This window comes from Crinia signifera, chromosome 2 (genome assembly GCF_055691185.1).
Source record: "Crinia signifera chromosome 2, ASM5569118v1, whole genome shotgun sequence".
In the NCBI taxonomy this organism is placed as follows: Eukaryota; Metazoa; Chordata; class Amphibia; order Anura; family Myobatrachidae; genus Crinia; species Crinia signifera.
Genome location: NC_139218.1, coordinates 17,696,486 through 17,715,027, shown reverse-complemented (window position 1 = coordinate 17,715,027; position 18,542 = coordinate 17,696,486). Strand labels below are relative to the sequence as shown.

The 18,542-nt window shown below is 47.4% G+C and overlaps 1 long non-coding RNA gene across 1 annotated transcript in view; it reads left to right on the top strand.

Annotated features, from left to right (window-relative positions):
- Nucleotides 1-739: 739 nt before the first annotated feature.
- Nucleotides 740-18,542, top strand: part of LOC146058678 (uncharacterized) — a 30,899-nt gene continuing 13,096 nt past the window's right edge. Inside the window, exon 1 of the long non-coding RNA XR_014469894.1 lies at nucleotides 740-860. This is a non-coding gene — a long non-coding RNA (uncharacterized LOC146058678). The remainder of the gene's footprint in view (nucleotides 861-18,542) is intronic.

The following is an 18,542-nucleotide window of genomic DNA, read 5'->3' as shown; positions in this document are numbered from 1 at the left end:
TCTGATATTGCTCATTGTAAATACTGTGTCAAATACTTTGAAATCCTCTCTCATAATCCTTAAAAATGTTCATATCCAATGGACCGCCGATTCCTGCGGCCAATGAAATAAGCCACAATCACTAGGATTACAAGGACTCCCAACGCAGCACCCACGACTATTGGTACAGTGAAATTCTGATCAGCAAAGCAATCTTCCGCTGTATTATACGTTCCATTCTTTACACTGAATGGCTGAACTCTTACGTCAAATGTATTCATGTACAGGTCTCCCCACTGCCTTTTAACATTTTTTATGAGGGTGCAGGTCAAAGGAGGAGAGGAACAGTTTATTTTATAAAGCTGCAGCAGCGTGGAGGGAGCGTGGGAAGAAGGAAGGTTTGCAAATTTGATAAATGTAGCACTAAAGTACACTCTGAAATGTACTTTGGATAGCTCCGCCCATGTCCCCGCCCCATTTGCATGCCGTAAATGGGGTGGGGCCATGGGCGGAGCTATCCAAATTATGCTTGTGAGCTCCCCACGCCCCCTATTTCCTATAACAAACTGCTCTCTCCCGCAAAGCCCAGCTGAGAAGTTGGCAAGTATGGTTCACACCAGCACTGGGTGCTGGTTATAGAGTCTGGTTTCAGTCTTGTTCCTGGTCCGCAGTCCTGAGAGATCCTGTCTGTACAGTGTTGTTTCCTGTCCTGCAGCCTGTGTAGTCCTTTCCTGTAGAGTTCTGCCATAGTCCTGTCATTTGGTTGTGAAGCTGCAGCCTGGTGTCCCTGCCGTGCTGAGCCGCGTCACTACAGCTGTCTCGTCTGTCTGTCAGGGAGCTGCAGTCCACATAGGACAACTTGGCCACGCTCATTTAATCCGGTATCACCTTCTGGCATTGTTGCCTTTGTACTTATGTCCAGTCTGTCAGTCCCTGTATTATAGTCTGTTTTGTATTGTTTGTTGTTTCAGTTAGTTCTCCTCTTGTCACCTCACGGTCTCCTCTGCTGCCGTGTCTCCAACATAAATCCATGCTGCAACGGAGTCTGGGCGGACCTAAGTCGCCCTTACAGCTGGGGCGGTTACAGGCGAAGACTAGCCCGCAGGCACCAGTGGACCACTGAGGGGGGATAATAGAGTTAGGGTCCAGACTAGGGACAGATGTGGCTAAATCACCACTAGTCACAGCTTCACAGTTTTTTTGTATTACCAGCTTCCTTACAGGAACCTAGCTTTGTCGGAAAAACAAAGCACTTTGAAAGCTTTGCAGCTACTTGCACCTTCTTGTACTGTTATTGTATCTTTATTAATTGCACATCACTATTTTGTGTAAACACTTGGTACAATATTCATAATGTTGTAGTTCTCACTGCACAACACCCCTCCCCCCCACCCCCCCCCCCCCCCCCCCACACACACACACACATATATACGTTTTCCAAAGACCGGCACTCCTAAAAGATCCCACTTGGAACAAGCCCACCAACAAGAGCACATATGCAAACCAAATGACAACGATGGCACTCCCGCGGACTTCACAAGAAAAGACTCTGACACAGCTTCTAAGATAAGCTAACGTTTCGGGATTAAATTCCCTTTTTCAAAGCAAAACATCTGGTGCAAGACAAAATCAGAAGGCTTACACTCTTACCTATACCTATAGTGGTGAGGGGGTCCACTTAGCATACCACATGATGCCAGCCGCCGTCCCCGGTGACCCGGAAGTGCGTCATCTCACTGACACGTCAGTGCGTCCCATCCGTGCAGCGTCCCTAGCAACTCCGGCGACCTCCTGGCCGGTTACCAGGGACCAGCTCAGCGTGTTAGTGTCTTTGTTGCCAAGGGAACCCGGATAAAACACTGCAAAAAATACACATATTAAAAAAGTCTGAACGTGATAAGTGTGAAATAGGTGACAGACTATCTAAATAAAAAAGTCTAAAATATATAAACAAGGTGTAATATACAACTATACATGAGAAAGTGCACGATATAGCATTAGTGAAAGACAAAATAATTTTATAAAAGAAATAGATGGAATGTTTAAGGTGCTGGAGAGCAATGAGGCATGATCTATAGCATTATTAAAGGAACACATAATGGGCGGAATGCTGTAACATCCGCGCCCCCTGTTCGCCGCACAACGCGGGCTACCGCAGACCTAATTATCGCATATGCTCTAACATATGCGATAATTATGGCAATGGACAGCTCTTGCGTTAAGAGCTTTCCTTTGCGATCTTGCAGGCGATGCGCTGCAGGTCCCGGCGGCTCCCCCCTCCCTCCATTACCCGGGGCTGCTGCTGCATGCGTGTGTGGGCTCTCCTCCCTGCACCCAGAAGAGGATACAGTGCAGGAAGGAGGAGGTCACAGGTCCAGGCAGCACTGCGCTGTGCTGCCTGGACACAGGTGAGGGAGTGGTGTCGGTGCGAGGTGGCGGGGGTCCGTTCGGGGCGGCGTGGGTGCATTAAGAAGCCCATAGGCTTCTATTGGGTATCGCCAACTTTTGCTGGTGATACCCCCGCAGCGAAAACCCGCCGTGCGGGTTTTGCTGCATATCAAAATGCGGTAAAATTCTGATAACGGGGCTTTACCGCATTCCTGTTTAGAGAATTTCCCCCTGTATGAGATCTGTTTATTGAGCCCTCTGGGACTGATGGTATCCAGTTCATGGATCCATTTGGTCTCCAATTGGAGCAATCTTTTTCCTCTGTTGCCTCCCCGTATGTCCTCAGGTACTTGGTCTATAGCCATGTAGCACAGAGTAGCCAAACTGTGTTTCTCCTTCTTGAAAACTTTAGCAAAAGGTTGCTCACTGTCCTTTTTCTCTAATGCTGCCTTGATCGCCGAGTGGTGAAGGGCCATCCTGGTTCTAAGCATCCTGATAGTCTTACCCACATAGCATAGGCCACATGGGCATTTGATGAGATACACCACGTATGTGCTGGTACATGTCAAGGGTGTATGGATGGTGTATTTTATACCTGAGTGCGGATGGTAAAAGACCCTACCAGAAATCATGTAGCTGCATGTTGTGCAGCCTACACACTTGTAACAGCCACCTGGTTTGGTTCGTGTTTGTGGCCTTGTCCTTTTGGTCACATCCATTTTTACCAGCATGTCCCTGAAATATATACAGGTTGAGTATCCCGTATCCGAATTATTCCGAAAACCATACATTCCAGAAAGTGAACCAAATATATATATTTTTTTTAAACTTACTGGTGACATATGTTACTAGCACTACTGAGGACATGATATGTAACTGGCACTACTGGGGACATCTGTAACAGCACTACTGGGGACATCTGTAACGGCACTACTGGGGACATGATATGTAACTGGCACTACTGGGGACATCTGTAACAGCACTACTGGGGACATCTGTAACAGCACTACTGGGGACATCTGTAACGGCACTACTGGGGACATGATATGTAACTGGCACTACTGGGGACATCTGTAACAGCACTACTGGGGACATGATATGTAACTGGCACTACTGGGGACATCTGTAACAGCACTACTGGGGACATGATATGTAACTGGCACTATATATGTGCAAGACAATGATTGCTTGGCATTTCAATTCAGTGCCTGAGATAGTACACAAACTTTGTTTCATGTTTTGAAACCTTGTTTTATGCACAAATAAAATATATTTGTGTTTATTTCATGTGTTTGATGTATATGTACAACATAAATGCAAGATACATCATTGAAATATTAATATTACTAAATACGGAATAATCCGTTATCCAAAATTCTCCTGGTCCCGAGCATTTTGGATAAGGGATACTCAACCTGTACATATATTTCCCCGGTATATAGCGCCACACTCCAAAAGTACTTCAATCAAATAGGTCATTTTATTCTTGCATAAGCAATGAAAGGATAAAAGTGAAAGTAATGAAATAGGATAGAAGTGAAAGTAATGAAAGGATAAAAATAAATAAAAGCACACAGCAATATTCAGCGCACAATGACCTTGGTGACAACAGCAATAATGATGGAATTATGTCTCACATGGCTATATTGGAGCAGGTATCTGGATGGTAGATCGACAATGTCTACATCGACAATCAATATGTCACCATGCGCTCAACCTGCTTGTGGTCGACATGGTCAAAAGGTTGACACAAGTGCAGAAGTTCCCAGACAGGTAGCAGAGTGAGGCACCTGGCTCGAATTATGGCAAGTGAAGCAAGCCATGCGAGGGGACATGCATAGGTGTCGACATTGACACCAAATGAATGTGAAAAATTCATGTCACCCTTTTCATGTTTTAACCGTTTTCATGTCAACTTTTTGCTTGTTTCCACATTTTGTAACTGCAAAATTTGCCTTTTTAAACTTTTTGGAGTTGACTGAGACATTGTGGGCCTTATTCTAGTTCACTCTTTGAGGCAAATTCCTTCTTAGATGGAAAAACCATGTGCACTGCAGGGGGTAGATGTAAAATGTGCAGAGAGAATTAGATTTGGGTGAGTTATTTTGTTTCTGTGCAGGGAAAATACTGACTGCTTTATTTTTACACTGCAATATAGATCTCACTTTGAATAAAAACCCCACCCAAATCTAATTCTCTCTGCACATGTTACATCTGCCCCACCTGCAGTGCACATGGTTTTGTCCAGCTACGAGTGAACTAGAATAAGGCCCATTGTGGGCCTAGAAATTGCCGACCTATTACACCGCACCCATTGCAGCAGATACTCGCCATTAATGTTTAGAATCAGTTTGGATAGTAATTCGTCCCCACACAGATAACGGAGTTGGCCCCATAGACTTTATTCTCCGTTTCTGAACATTACGTATCACCTGATATCTGCTGCTCTATGGCAAAGTTACTCTATCTACTGTTTTTCTGCACATACTTATATAGATAGGGTATTTCTTCTGAGGGTTTTCTTTCTGCAAGGTGCAGCAGTACTGATTGTAGGGCTGGATGAGGGGCCACATGGGCCTGGGGCTGAGACCAGTGCTGTGTGGGTGTGATCAGTGACATGTGGGTGTGGTCAGGGATAGGTCTATATCCTAGTGGGCTAAGGACCTGTCATGTGACCGGTCAGAACAGGGGGAGGAGCAAGATCGGAAGAAACCAGCCAAAGCATACCCTCGCGGGCATGCTGCGCTTGCCATGCTTCGGGCACCTGGTTACTAGAGGCATCCAGTGGGGGTGTGAATAGTGTCACTGTCAGGCCTCCCATTGGGCATGAGCCCCCATCCTTTCTCCTCCTCCTCCTGGGCGTGAAAGGTCCTTTACCCAACTAGGATTTAGCAACTACCATGTGATCAGTGCCATATGGGTGTGGTCAGTGATGTGTGGGTGTGGCCAATGGCATGTGGGTGTGCACAACCGCTACTCTATCAGACCAACTATCTCACAAAATCATAAAAATGATAACATTGTAGTATTTTGTGAGAAAATAGAAATATTGTTTAAAACCAATAATTTATAGCCGATGAGTGGCCAACTATAATCCTACTGTCGCGATGATGGACCTTGTTATATAGGCCTGGTGCTGTATCTCCATCCGCCCCATTGTTAATCTGGCCCTGACTGATCTCTGTAATAAATGGTTTATTCTGCTCATTGTAAGACCACACACATTACCCTGAGGTCCTCGTACTTCATGGGATTGCTACCAAGTTACCTTCCAATACCCTGCTCAGGGACACTGTAGCCCCAGGCCAGCTGCTGGTGTGCGTGATGTCACCTGCGGGTTAGGTGCCGCATCACTGTCAGTGTTGGCATATTAGCGCAGGTAATGTATCACTCAGTGTGTGTGTGTGTGTGTGTCAGCTCCCTATGTAATAACCTACTATACAATGTATTGTGTGTCATGATGAAGCATGCTATAGTGAATTTGTTTACAGTGATGAACAATTCCCAGCAGCCTCTGCAACTGTTTAAGGTCAGGAGTTGGTCACATGACCTGTGTCAGAAGGAGGGTGAGCAGTTGGGCAGTGCAGTCTGTAGGAAGTAGGGATGGCCATCGTTGCCATTGCCATCGATGGTTGCCATCGATGGCAATTCTGCAACATGCCATCGATAGTGCTAAACTACGCAATGGATGACCATCGATATTTTTACATATCGATGGTCATCCATTGTGTTTGATTGATTGGGCTGTGGGCCAATCAAAACACGGGGCGGGGCTTCGCGGGTGTCAGGGGGTGGAGCTATGCAAAGTATCCCAGCACTTTGAAAAAAAAAAACATCTGGTTCTCCCCCATCGATGGCAAAAGTATTCGACATCGGCCATGAACCATCGATGATTTTGAATCATCGATGGCCATCCCTAGTGAGAAGTCTGTCAGACTGTAAATGATAAAAGGAGAGGCGTAGTGAGTCCAGTCCCAAAATACATACATACATACATACCTGTACCAGCCCAGGAAAGGGGTTTTCTCATATTTACCTACACAGCTGTATACAGTTTAAATACATTTTACCTCAGAAAAGGACATTTTACCTCAGAAAAGGACATTTTACCTCAGAAAGGCTGTAATACGCTCTTCTCTCCCCTAGATGTATATATTGAAAGAATTATTATCTCAGGAAGGTTAAAAGAAGCTAATAACCTAAGGCAGGGTTAACAAAAAGACTGTGTTTACCTCAGATGATAACTGTACATCAGGGTTGCCGACTTTATTATTCTCCTCTCTGGGAGAAGCCCGGAGAGGAGAGTTTCAGCAGCCGCTCAGGGGGGCGGGGCTTAAGCATGACATCACTAAGCTGCGCCCCCATGATGGTAAACCAGTGCATTCACGGATATCCGTGGAGGGGGCAGGGCTAAAATGACGCGATTGTGTCATTTTAGCTCCGTCACCTCCTCTGAGATCCGAGGATTGCGGCATTTTAATGCCGCGATCCGGGGGACAGCGGGGGTCCCCCCTGAATCCGGGAGGGTTGCCCACCCTTCCGGGGGGCCGGGAGGGGGACCCGATTTTCGGGAGACTCCCGGAAATTCCGGGAGGGTCGGCAACTCTGCTGTACATCAGGCAGACATTAATGTGCTTCCTCATCAGAAGGAGAAAATATGGGTGACATTCTATGCTATGCGATTATCGTTATTTTGCGGTAATTAGACCACAAAATGGCGATATCGCATTTTCCCATTAAATCGCCGATTTAATGGGATGCGCATAGGGGCTGAAATCGCATATTTTGTGCGTTAAGGTCTGGTGAATAAAAATGCGAGATTAATTCGCATTTTTATCGCATCCAGATGTTTGCGCACAGAAAAGTATACAAGTCGCTTATTTAATGCTATGCGCATTTGCACATCGCATTTTTTAAGTGACTAATTTTCGCACTAATTTCAGACCTGGGTCTGTTAGGCGAATTAGCCAGAACCCTGCACAGATCGCAATGTTCCGTGCAGGGTTCTGCTGTAAAAAATAAAACAAATGGTTAAATAAAAAAAAAAACGAGCGCGGGGTCCCACGCCCGAGTCTAACCAGCCCCGGGCTCACTGAGCCGGTGCTGGTGACATAAAATCAGGGTCCCCGACAAATAGGGGTCCCCTTGATTTTATGAAACCAGCACCAGACTCAAGGTCCGGCGCTGGTTCCCAAAATACGGGGGACAAAGTGACTAGGGGTCCCCCGTATTTTAAGAACCAGCACTGGACACAACCAGCCAGCAGGGTAATGCCACAGCCGGGGGGAGACTTTTTATACAAGTCCCCCCGGCCAAAGCATTAACCCCCTGGCTGGTCAGCATGGGCAGGGGTCCTGGTGAAGTGGGGAATCCCCCAATGAATGGGTCCCCCCCCTCCAGGACTTACCAGCCCATGCTGATAGTCAGGGGCTGTCCCCAATGCCCCTGGCCGGTGGGCATCGGGCTGATGCTTTGTGTAAAAAAAAGAATGTAAACTATTGTTTTACACTGGCGAACTATGAGTCCCAGCAAGCCTACCCCGCATGCTGGGACTTGGGGAACCACAAGTCCCAGCATGCGGGGCATTAAAGTGCCCGCTGGCACTTGTAGTTCTGCAGTGTAAAAAATAGTGCACAAAATCACACTGACACCCTGTAAAATAAAACTTTAATACACACAAAACACACACACACTGATACTTACCTACCTTGAGCCCGTAGGTCGGTCCATGGATCCTGGATTCATCCTCCGGGGCTCCAGGGCAGAAGAGTCCGGTTCCGGGGCCTTGGTCCTGGTTCCGGGGCTGGTCCTGGGGTTCCGGGGCTCCTGGCGTGAAGAATCCGGGGTCCGGGATCCGTGGTAGTCCAGAGGGGTACCTAAGGAGGGAAATCCAACTCACCTGCTCCCCGGCGGCGACCTCCGGTGACAGCGCTGCTCCCGACTGGTACCCGGCTTAAAGGAGTTTGTCCGGCGCTGAGATGTTTCCTCCTCGCCGTCTCTGAACAGAATGATTTCTCGGCCAATCAGGAGCCGAGAAAGTCGGCTCCTGATTGACCAGAAATCATTCTGAATATAGACGCCGAGGGAGTAACATCTCTGCTCTGGATGCGCTGAGATGTTACTCCCTCGGCGTCTATATTCAGAATGATTTCTGGCCAATCAGGAGCCGACTTTCTCAGCTCCTGATTGGCCGAGAAATCATTCTGTTCAGAGACGGCGAGGAGGAAACATCTCAGCGCCGGACAAACTCCTTTAAGCCGGGTACCAGTCGGGAGCAGCGCTGTCACCGGAGGTCGCCGCCGGGGAGCAGGTGAGTTGGATTTCCCTCCTTAGGTACCCCTCTGGACTACCACGGATCCCGGACCCCAGATTCTTCACGCCAGGAGCCCCGGAACCCCAGGACCAGCCCCGGAACCAGGACCAAGGCCCCGGAACCGGACTCTTCTGCCCTGGAGCCCCGGAGGACGAATCCAGGATCCAGGGACCGACCTACGGGCTCAAGGTAGGTAAGTATCAGTGTGTGTGTGTTTTGTGTGTATTAAAGTTTTATTTTACAGGGTGTCAGTGTGATTTTGTGCACTATTTTTTACACTGCAGAACTACAAGTGCCAGCGGGCACTTTAATGCCCCGCATGCTGGAACTTGTGGTTCCCCAAGTCCCAGCATGCTGGGTAGGCTTGCTGGGACTCATAGTTCGCCAGTGTAAAACAATAGTTTACATTCTTTTTTTTACACAAAGCATCAGCCCGATGCCCACCGGCCAGGGGCATCGGGGACAGCCCCGGACTATCAGCATGGGCTGGTAAGTCCTGGAGGGGGGGGACCCCTTCATTGGGGGGGTCCCCACTTCCCCAGGACCCCTGCCCATGCTGACCAGCCAGGGGGTTAATGCTTTGGCCGGGGGGACTTGTATAAAAAGTCTCCCCCCGGCTGTGGCATTACCCTGCTGGCTGGTTGTGTCCGGTGCTGGTTCTTAAAATACGGGGCTGGTTATACTCGGGCGGGGGACCCCGCGCTCGGTTTTTTTTTTTTACTACCTTGCGCTGTCCTGCAAATGTGCGATTTTCAGACATGAAAATCGCACATTTTCAGGACTAAAAACAGCGCACCACTTCACTGCAAATCGCCCCTATTCGCACTTTTCAGCCTCCAATGCGCATCACATTAAATATGCGCATTTAGGCTGAAAAATGTGATTTCAAAATAGGCGATTTGCGGCGATGTGGTGTGCGAATTAAACATGCGCATTTAGCGCATATTTAAAGAAAAGAGAAAGGACTGTTGTTCAGGGACCGCACTTTAATCAATACACATAAAATTTTACTTTTAATTATTATTTTCTAAAAAATCCCTTTATAGGATAAGATAAGAGGCCGCAGTGAATTTATAGGGGTTAAAATCATACATACAAACACATACACATATACACACAGATGGTGTTTTAAGTGAACAAAATAGAAGGAAAAGTGATCCTTAAAAATAACCTTTGTAATTGAAAATGTCAATATTTAATCAAGCACTGTCTCAATGTAAATAAGAAAAAATTCCAGAAAGGTGTCAATGACTACTATCGGTCATTGGAATATACCCTTAGCTCCGTTTTCACATAAATGTTTTTTCAGAAAAATCACTTTATGATGTATACTAGGTTATGGGGTGTTTGGTGTAACTTTACTGCCCTCTACTGACCAAAGTGAGATTTCTTAGGCACTTTTATTTTTAAGAGCCCAAAAATTGGTATATGAATATCCCTTTTAAATATTCCTTCCACACAGCTGTGTTCTATCTGGCCTTGAAAAAGCTGCTTTTGGTGCAGTGAAACATGTGTTGGTTGATACCTTAAATTGAATGTCTGTTAGCACAATAGAAATGTTATCTCAAAGTATTTAGATTGTTAGCTCCTTAATTATACTGTATTGAATAGGAAAGTTGTGAGTGAAGTTCTGCTTTCCAGACAGCAGAGGGCAATAAATATCGGCCTAAATTCATTCCCATGTGGAACAAATAGATAGTGCCTATCTGAAGTAAGGCAAAATCTATACTGCTGTTTTCCCCTAAATTCACTGTCAAACACAGCTGTGAGGTGGCAACATTAGAGGCAATAAAGCCAGAAACGTGAGGACCACCCTATCTAGGACAGATAGAACACAGCTGTGTGGAAGGAATATTTAAAAGGGATATTCATATACCAATTTTTGGGCTCTTAAAAATAAAAGTGCCTAAGAAATCTCACTTTGGTCAGTAGAGGGCAGTAAAGTTACACCAAACACCCCATAACCTAGTATACATCATAAAGTGATTTTTCTGAAAAAACATTTATGTGAAAAAGGAGCTAAGGGTATATTCCAATGACCGATAGTAGTCATTGACACCTTTCTGGAATTTTTTCTTATTTACATTGAGACAGTGCTTGATTAAATATTGACATTTTCAATTACAAAGGTTATTTTTAAGGATCACTTTTCCTTCTATTTTGTTCACTTAAAACACCATCTGTGTGTATATGTGTATGTGTTTGTATGTATGATTTTAACCCCTATAAATTCACTGCGGCCTCTTATCTTATCCTATAAAGGGATTTTTTAGAAAATAATAATTAAAAGTTAAATTTTATGTGTATTGATTAAAGTGCGGTCCCTGAACAACAGTCCTTTCTCTTTTCTTTAAATACGTTAACTTGTTACTGTTTGGGATCTGCACCCCCACTAACCGATTTAATAAATGTGGGGAATGGATCTTCGGATCATATAAACAAGATTTTTTTCAGTGTGCAGGCATGCCCCCAGCTTCGACAAGGAGCAACCTATCCATGCATTTAGCGCATAGCATAGAATGTCACCCTATGAATCTTTCCCTAACTAATATTATTTGATGGAGAAATAGCGACTGTAACAAGCAATAAAGTGTAAAGACTTTACACAGCGAGTTACACGTTTAGGCAAAGGATATGAAGGAAAGTGCAGAGAGGATATATACAGTGTTGTTACAAAGTGAGAACACCAGCAATTATTATCTGATTTACTTACCCTTTTGGATTACAAATAAGCCGACTGTCAGGATACTCAGTGCGGGACTCCAATCTACAAAACAAAAGTATCCGCTTTGGTTATAGTAACTGGGTGGGGGGGCGCGGGGTGCCGCAAATCTTGGGAGGGGGGGTCAGGGAGGGTGCCGGGAATCGGGGGAGGGTCGCAGGGGGTGCAGGGGGGATGGGCGCGGGGGGTTGCAGCGAATCGTGGAAGGGGAGACGCGAATCGCAGGAGGAGGGCGGTCGCGTGGGGGTGGGGTGCCCCGAATCGCCGGAGGGGGGGTCGTGGGGACGGGGGAGCGCGCAAATCGTGGGAGGGGCCCCGCGAATTGCGGGAGGGGTGGTCGCGGGGGGCTGGGGGCCGCGAATCGCGGGAGGGTGGGGGGTCGTGGGGGGGGGGGTCGTGGGGGGTGCTGCGAATCGCGGGAGGGGTGGTCGGGAATCGCGGGTGCCGTGAATCGCGGGGGGCGCTCACCTGGTATGTCTGGTGAGTAGCTGTGTCTTTGCTGGGTAACATGGGGATTCAGAGGGTGTCTCACTGGGCTGGTTCTCTGTCATGCGAGTCAGTCATGTGAGTCAGAGGCTCCACCCAGCGTTAGAGAGTCAGACACACTTTGAGTGACAGATGTAGCCAAATATATAAGAGATATAGTCCACATCAGCTGGCTCTCTAATCGTCTCCAAAAACAGCATGCCTGAATCAGAAAACTGCATGCACATCCAATGGAAACCAAGGCGATTTCAGTAAAGTGAAAAAAAGTCTGTATTAAAACAAGCTTTCAGGATTTGACCCCCTTCATCAGGTACAGACACCAACCCCAGACAGGGGGTGCCGTTAATTGTGGGTGTCATGATTGGACGCCATCCTGTCATGAGTGACTGTCATTTTTATGCCAGAATGGACGTAAATGTACCACGCCATTCTGGCCTAACTGTCTAATGTATAAAATGTAATTGAGAAGTGACCTGCATTTACCCTGGATGGTTAGGAGGAAATGGTGGGTGAAACAGGAAAGCAGATGGGTTCCCTTTACTTTGAAGTCCATACGCTCTGTTTATAATAATGTTTCTGATAGTGTGGTGCTATCTCCTCAGCCAAGTATCAATGGGAGTAATTCCCTTAGAATCCAGATCAAGATCCGGTCTGCCTGGTATGTCTCAACACAGTTTATTGACTCTGACCCCAGGAGGGTGCTCCGTATACAAAAGTCAAAGCTTTGGTCCTTGATGGCTAATTGCTCAGCTTCAAAAGGAAAGTAAATTAACCAGCCCCTGTGTATATCATCAGGAGACCCCATGTGACAGTGAAGATTCCTGAAAGGAGGGTGGCTGGGTGGAGCACAGATCTTAAAAGTGTGTGGCACACAAGAAATAATGTTCATTATCCTTAGAATGAGACGGGTCTGATACCTGTCTCCGGAATGTTCCAGTACCAGGAGAGATTTCCACTCCATCCCACAGTCTTATCGGATTGGTGGGTTTTTATTTCCAAAGTTTTTATTTTTCTCTGAAATTGTCTTTTTACGCATGACTTAACTTTTAACTATATATCTTGTAACCTATGTTTTCTGTAATATACTGTAAGCCTTGTAGTGTTTTCACTTAAATTAAAAATCATAATTTAGTTTTGGTGTCTGCTGGTTATCCAGCCCAAGCCTCTGACGAATGCGCCAGAGTGCTAAAGTGTAATTCATATTTTGGTGTGTCGGCAGAATCAAAGCTGTTGTGGACTATGTCCAAAAAGGGTACATTGATTGGTGGCAAGCGGAATCGTGGTGAAATAAACAAACGCTTGGGGTACCCAGTAAGAGTGTCAGATGGCAGGGATTGGTGTATCTGGGGAATCGGCGCCTAGGATCCTGACAGTGGCGTACCGTCATTTGTGTAAGGTGCCGGTAATTAGAGGAGAATAGAGGCAGATCCAACAGTCATTACGTCAGCCGCACACTGCATTACTGGGAGCGCTTAGCTTCTCCTTACTTGAGAGGCTTCAGAGTCAGGAGTTGGTCGCGATCTACCGGTGAGAGCTACCGGTAGATCACAGTCGACATTTTGGACACCCCTGTACCATAACCACCCACATGTTGTTGCCATGCAGTAATATTTTATCCTGGGGCACAGAATATGCTGGTATTTGTTCCACAGAAGGAAGGGGTGCGGGGGTTATTTATTGCATTCAATTAACTAATTGCCTTCCCCAATTACACCACACTAATAGCAGATAAGAATAGAGCTAGATTTATGTGTAAAAGCAATGAAATATGTAAGAGAAATGAACGCAGAAAAGTGTAAATGGTTAAAGTTTAAAAGTGCGCTTCCCGTGTTGCTGCCATGTAGTTAGGTAATTGATAAATGAGAGAAACCTCTATGCTGCATGTATGTGTACTGTGTGCAGCTGAAAGTAATGTTGCTATTGTGCGTGTTGAATGTCCGAATGTGGGCCCGCTGAGGTGGCTGGGCTGCGAGAAGTGAGACTTGGGGCGAAATGTAATAGGGTGCGATTTTTGGACGAGTTCCAAACTCGCCAGAAATCGCACCTTTAAAAATCGCGTTTTTTTACGCTAAATCGCATATGTAATGAGATGCGAATTAGCGGCAAAAAATGTGATTTGACGCAATTTCGGTCGATTTTTAGTCCTGAAAATGTGCGCATTTTCAGTCCTGAAAATGTGCGCATTTTCATATATGCGATTTTGGTTTAAAAAAAAAAAAAAACGGCGTGCGGTCCCCCCCCTAAGCATAACCAGCCCCGGGCTCAAAAAGCCGGTGCTGGTATCATAAAATCAAAGGAACAATCAAGTTGGGGTTCCCTGGATTTTATAAAACCAGCACCAGGCTCAAGGTCCGGCGCTGGTTCCCAAAATACGGGGGACAAAATGACAAGGGTTCCCCTGTATTTTAAGAACCAGCACCGGACACAACCAGCCAGCAGGGTAATGCCACAGCCGGGGGAAACTTATTATATAAGCTCCCGCGGCCAAAGCATTAACCCCCTGGCTGGTCAGCATGGGCAGGGGTCCTGGGGAAGTGGGGACCCCCCCAAATGAAGGGGTCCCCCCCTCCAGGACTTACCAGCCCATGCTGATAGTCCGGGGCTGTCCCCGATGCCCCTGGGCGGTGGGCATCGGGCTGATGGCTTGTGTAAAAAAAAGAAGTAAAACCATTGTTTTGTACTGGCGAACTATGAGTCCCAGCAAGCCTACCCCGCATGCTGGGACTTGGAGAACCACAAGTCCCAGCATGCGGGGCATTAAAGGGCCCGCTGGCACTTGTAGTTCTGCAGTACAAAAAATAGTTAACAAAAAACACACTGACACACTGTAAAATAAAAGTTTAATACACACAAAACACACACACACTGATACTTACCTACCTTGAGCCCGTAGGTCGGTCCCTGGATCCTGGGTCCGGGCTCCGGGGCTCCAGGGCAGAAGAGTCCGGTTCCGGGGCCTTGGTCCTGGTTCCGGGGCTGGTCCTGGGGTTCCGGGGCTCCTGGGCTGAAGAATCCGGGGTCCGGGATCCAAGGTAGTCCCCAGGGGTACCTAAGGAAGGAAATCCTACTCACCTGGTCCCCGGCGACGACCTCGGCATCCTCTCCGGTGACAGCGCTGCTCCCATCTGGTACCCGGCTCGCAGGACTTTGACAGGCGCAGAGATGTTTCCTCCTCGGCGTCTCTAGTCAGAATGATTTCTGGCCAATCAGGAGCCAAGAAAGTCGGCTCCTGATTGGCCAGAAATCATTCTGAATATAGACGCAGAGGAAGTAACATCTCTGCGCATCTAGAGCAGAGATGTTACTTCCTCGGCGTCTCTAGTTAGAATGATTTCTGGCCAATCAGGAGCCAACTTTCTCAGCTCCTGATTGGCCAGAAATCATTCTGACTAGAGACGCCGAGGAGGAAACATCTCTGCGCCTGTCAAAGTCCTGCGAGCCGGGTACCAGATGGGAGCAGCGCTGTCACCGGAGAGGATGCCGAGGTCGTCGCCGGGGACCAGGTGAGTAGGATTTCCTTCCTTAGGTACCCCTGGGGACTACCTCGGATCCCGGACCCCGGATTCTTCAGCCCAGGAGCCCCGGAACCCCAGGACCAGCCCCGGAACCAGGACCAAGGCCCCAGAACCGGACTCTTCTGCCCCGGAGCCCGGACCCAGGATCCAGGGACCGACCTACGGGCTCAAGGTAGGTAAGTATCAGTGTGTGTGTGTTTTGTGTGTATTAAACTTTTATTTTACAGTGTGTCAGTGTGTTTTTTGTTAACTATTTTTTGTACTTCAGAACTACAAGTGCCAGCGGGCCCTTTAATGCCCCGCATGCTGGGACTTGTGGTTCTCCAAGTCCCAGCATGCGGGGTAGGCTTGCTGGGACTCATAGTTCGCCAGTACAAAACAATAGTTTCACTTCTTTTTTTTACACAAGCCATCAGCCCGATGCCCACCGCCCAGGGGCATCGGGGACAGCCCCGGACTATCAGCATGGGCTGGTAAGTCCTGGAGGGGGGGGACCCCTTCATTTGGGGGGGTCCCCACTTCCCCAGGACCCCTGCCCATGCTGACCAGCCAGGGGGTTAATGCTTTGGCCGCGGGAGCTTATATAATAAGTTTCCCCCGGCTGTGGCATTACCCTGCTGGCTGGTTGTGTCCGGTGCTGGTTCTTAAAATACGGGGGACCCCTAGTCATTTTGTCCCCCGTATTTTGGGAACCAGCGCCGGACCTTGAGCCTGGTGCTGGTTTTATAAAATCCAGGGAACCCCAACTTGATTGTTCCTTTGATTTTATGATACCAGCACCGGCTTTTTGAGCCCAGGGCTGGTTATGCTTAGGGGGGGGACCGCACGCCGTTTTTTTTATTTAATTTTTGTTCTAACAATTTTTTTTACAACAGAAGCATGCACAGATCTCAATGATCTGTGCATGTTTCTGTAAAAATCGCCAGCAAGAAGCTGGTCTATTTTTTTTGCGCTTTTCGGTAAGGTCCCATATGCGACTTTAGAACTCGCATCCTATTACATATGCGAGTTCTATAGTTTCCTATGGGAAAACATCTGGATGCGTTTTTCAGTGTGACTGAAAATCGCATCTTTTAAATGTGCGAATTCACGGGAAAAAATGCGCTTTTTCCCGCGAATCGCACCCTATTACATGTGGGATTTTTAGAAAAATTGCGATTTTGGCCGTTTTGGACCAAATATCGCAAAAGTCTAAAAATCACACCCTATTACATTTCGCCCGTGCTGTTTACGGGTATGTATTTCTCATGTGTACTGGCCCGAACGCTCGGTGACTCGATCACTTGATCACATCGGTGATCACTTGATGTAACCAATGTGGCTACCCGGATGCCGGGGGGGGGGGGGGGGGTGTGGCCGCGATGTGGTCCGTCCGTCCGCCGGGGGGGTGTGGGGGGGGGGGGGAGTGGGATGTGGCCGCCGTGCTGCTGGAGGGGGGGAGTGTGATGCTCACTCGCCGAACACCTGCTCCTTCCTTTGGCTCTCCAGCTCCTATGCTGCTGCTGCTGCGGTGATAGCTTTCCAGCTCACTACCGCCCTCCAGTGGCCCAAATGCCTAGACCTGCCTAGTGGTGGTGCCGGCCCTGTGTACAGGGGATACAGTCATTAGGTCTACACCAACTAGGTCGATAAGCATTGGGTCGACACCAGTAGGTCGACAGGCAGCAAGGTCAACATGGGGGTTTTCAGTGCCGACTGGCGGTATTTCATGCCCTACCATCCACTAGGGCGTGATACGAAAATAAAATAATGTGCCAAGCGTTGCGATGCACCGTGCCCGAAGCATCGCAAGCGAAGCGCACAGCAAACTGTGTCCATGTCCTTTTGACTGTTGACCTTGCCCGTGTCGACCTAATGCTTGTGTCGATCTAATGTTCTGTCGACCTAGACCCATGCCCACCTACACCCATGTCGACCTTGACCCATGTTGACCTAAACCAATGTCAAACTTGATGCCTGTCGACCTAGTGGTGTCGACCCAATGTTTGTCGACTTAATTAGTGTAGACCTAACAACCCACACCCGTGTAGAGGTGATGCACGTATATCAGCTTATCATGCACTGGAATAGGATCACTACCAAATGACAGGTCACAGTGTGACACACAACGAGGAACAGGTTACAGATGTAAACCACACATACAAACCCAAGTCCCCAGTGCCCTGAGGCTGTAATGCTAACCACTGCACCAACCATGCTGCACAAGTGTCCTCAGTGTCACAGAGCTATTAGACTTTGTTATGTGGAAAGTCTTGTTTCTCACAGGCGTATAACCGAGACACTGTATATAGTAGCCGGGGTGTTCCCAGTATATGGCCATAATGCAGACTACAATGTGCACAGAGGGGTTACCTCTTCATTCTCATAAAATAAACTTCAGTATAAATTTATTATAAGGAAAATATGTGACATTATTTCTGGTCCAATAGAAACATCTGTAACAAGAATGACAATGAAAAAAAATCACTTTTAAAGAAAACCAATAAAATAAAAGATATTATGATACAATTCTCACATACAGTAAAGGGCACTCACAACGTGTTCCAGGTGCAACTGACTCCTTCCTCAGGTAGTGCCCGGACTAGTGAGTAAGAGCCCTGTCCTTTATTTATTTATTAGCAGTTTCTTATATAGCGCACACAGATTCCGCAGCGCTTTACAGAGAATATATAACCATTCACATCAGTCCCTGCCCCAGTGGAGCTTACAATCTATATTCCCTACCACTGTACACGCACACACAGACATTCTAGGGTTAATTTTTTGGGAGCCAATTAACCTACCAATATATTTTTGATTTGTGGGAGGAAACCATCACGTGTGTGATACACAAATACCCTGCAGGTCAGGTGTGATATAACACAGTCAGTGTTATCCCTCACAGTGCCGGAGATATTCTGTGTTACCATACAGGCAGTGCGTGTTACTGGCTTCCGTGTTACCATACAGGCAGCGCGTGTTATTGGCTTCCGTGTTACCATACAGGCAGCGCGTGTTACTGGCTTCCGTGTTACCATACAGGCAGGGCGTGTTACTGGCTTCCGTGTTACCATACAGGCAGCGCGTGTTACTGGCTGCCGTGTTACCATACAGGCAGCGCGTGTTACTGGCTTCCGTGTTACCATACAGGCAGCGCGTG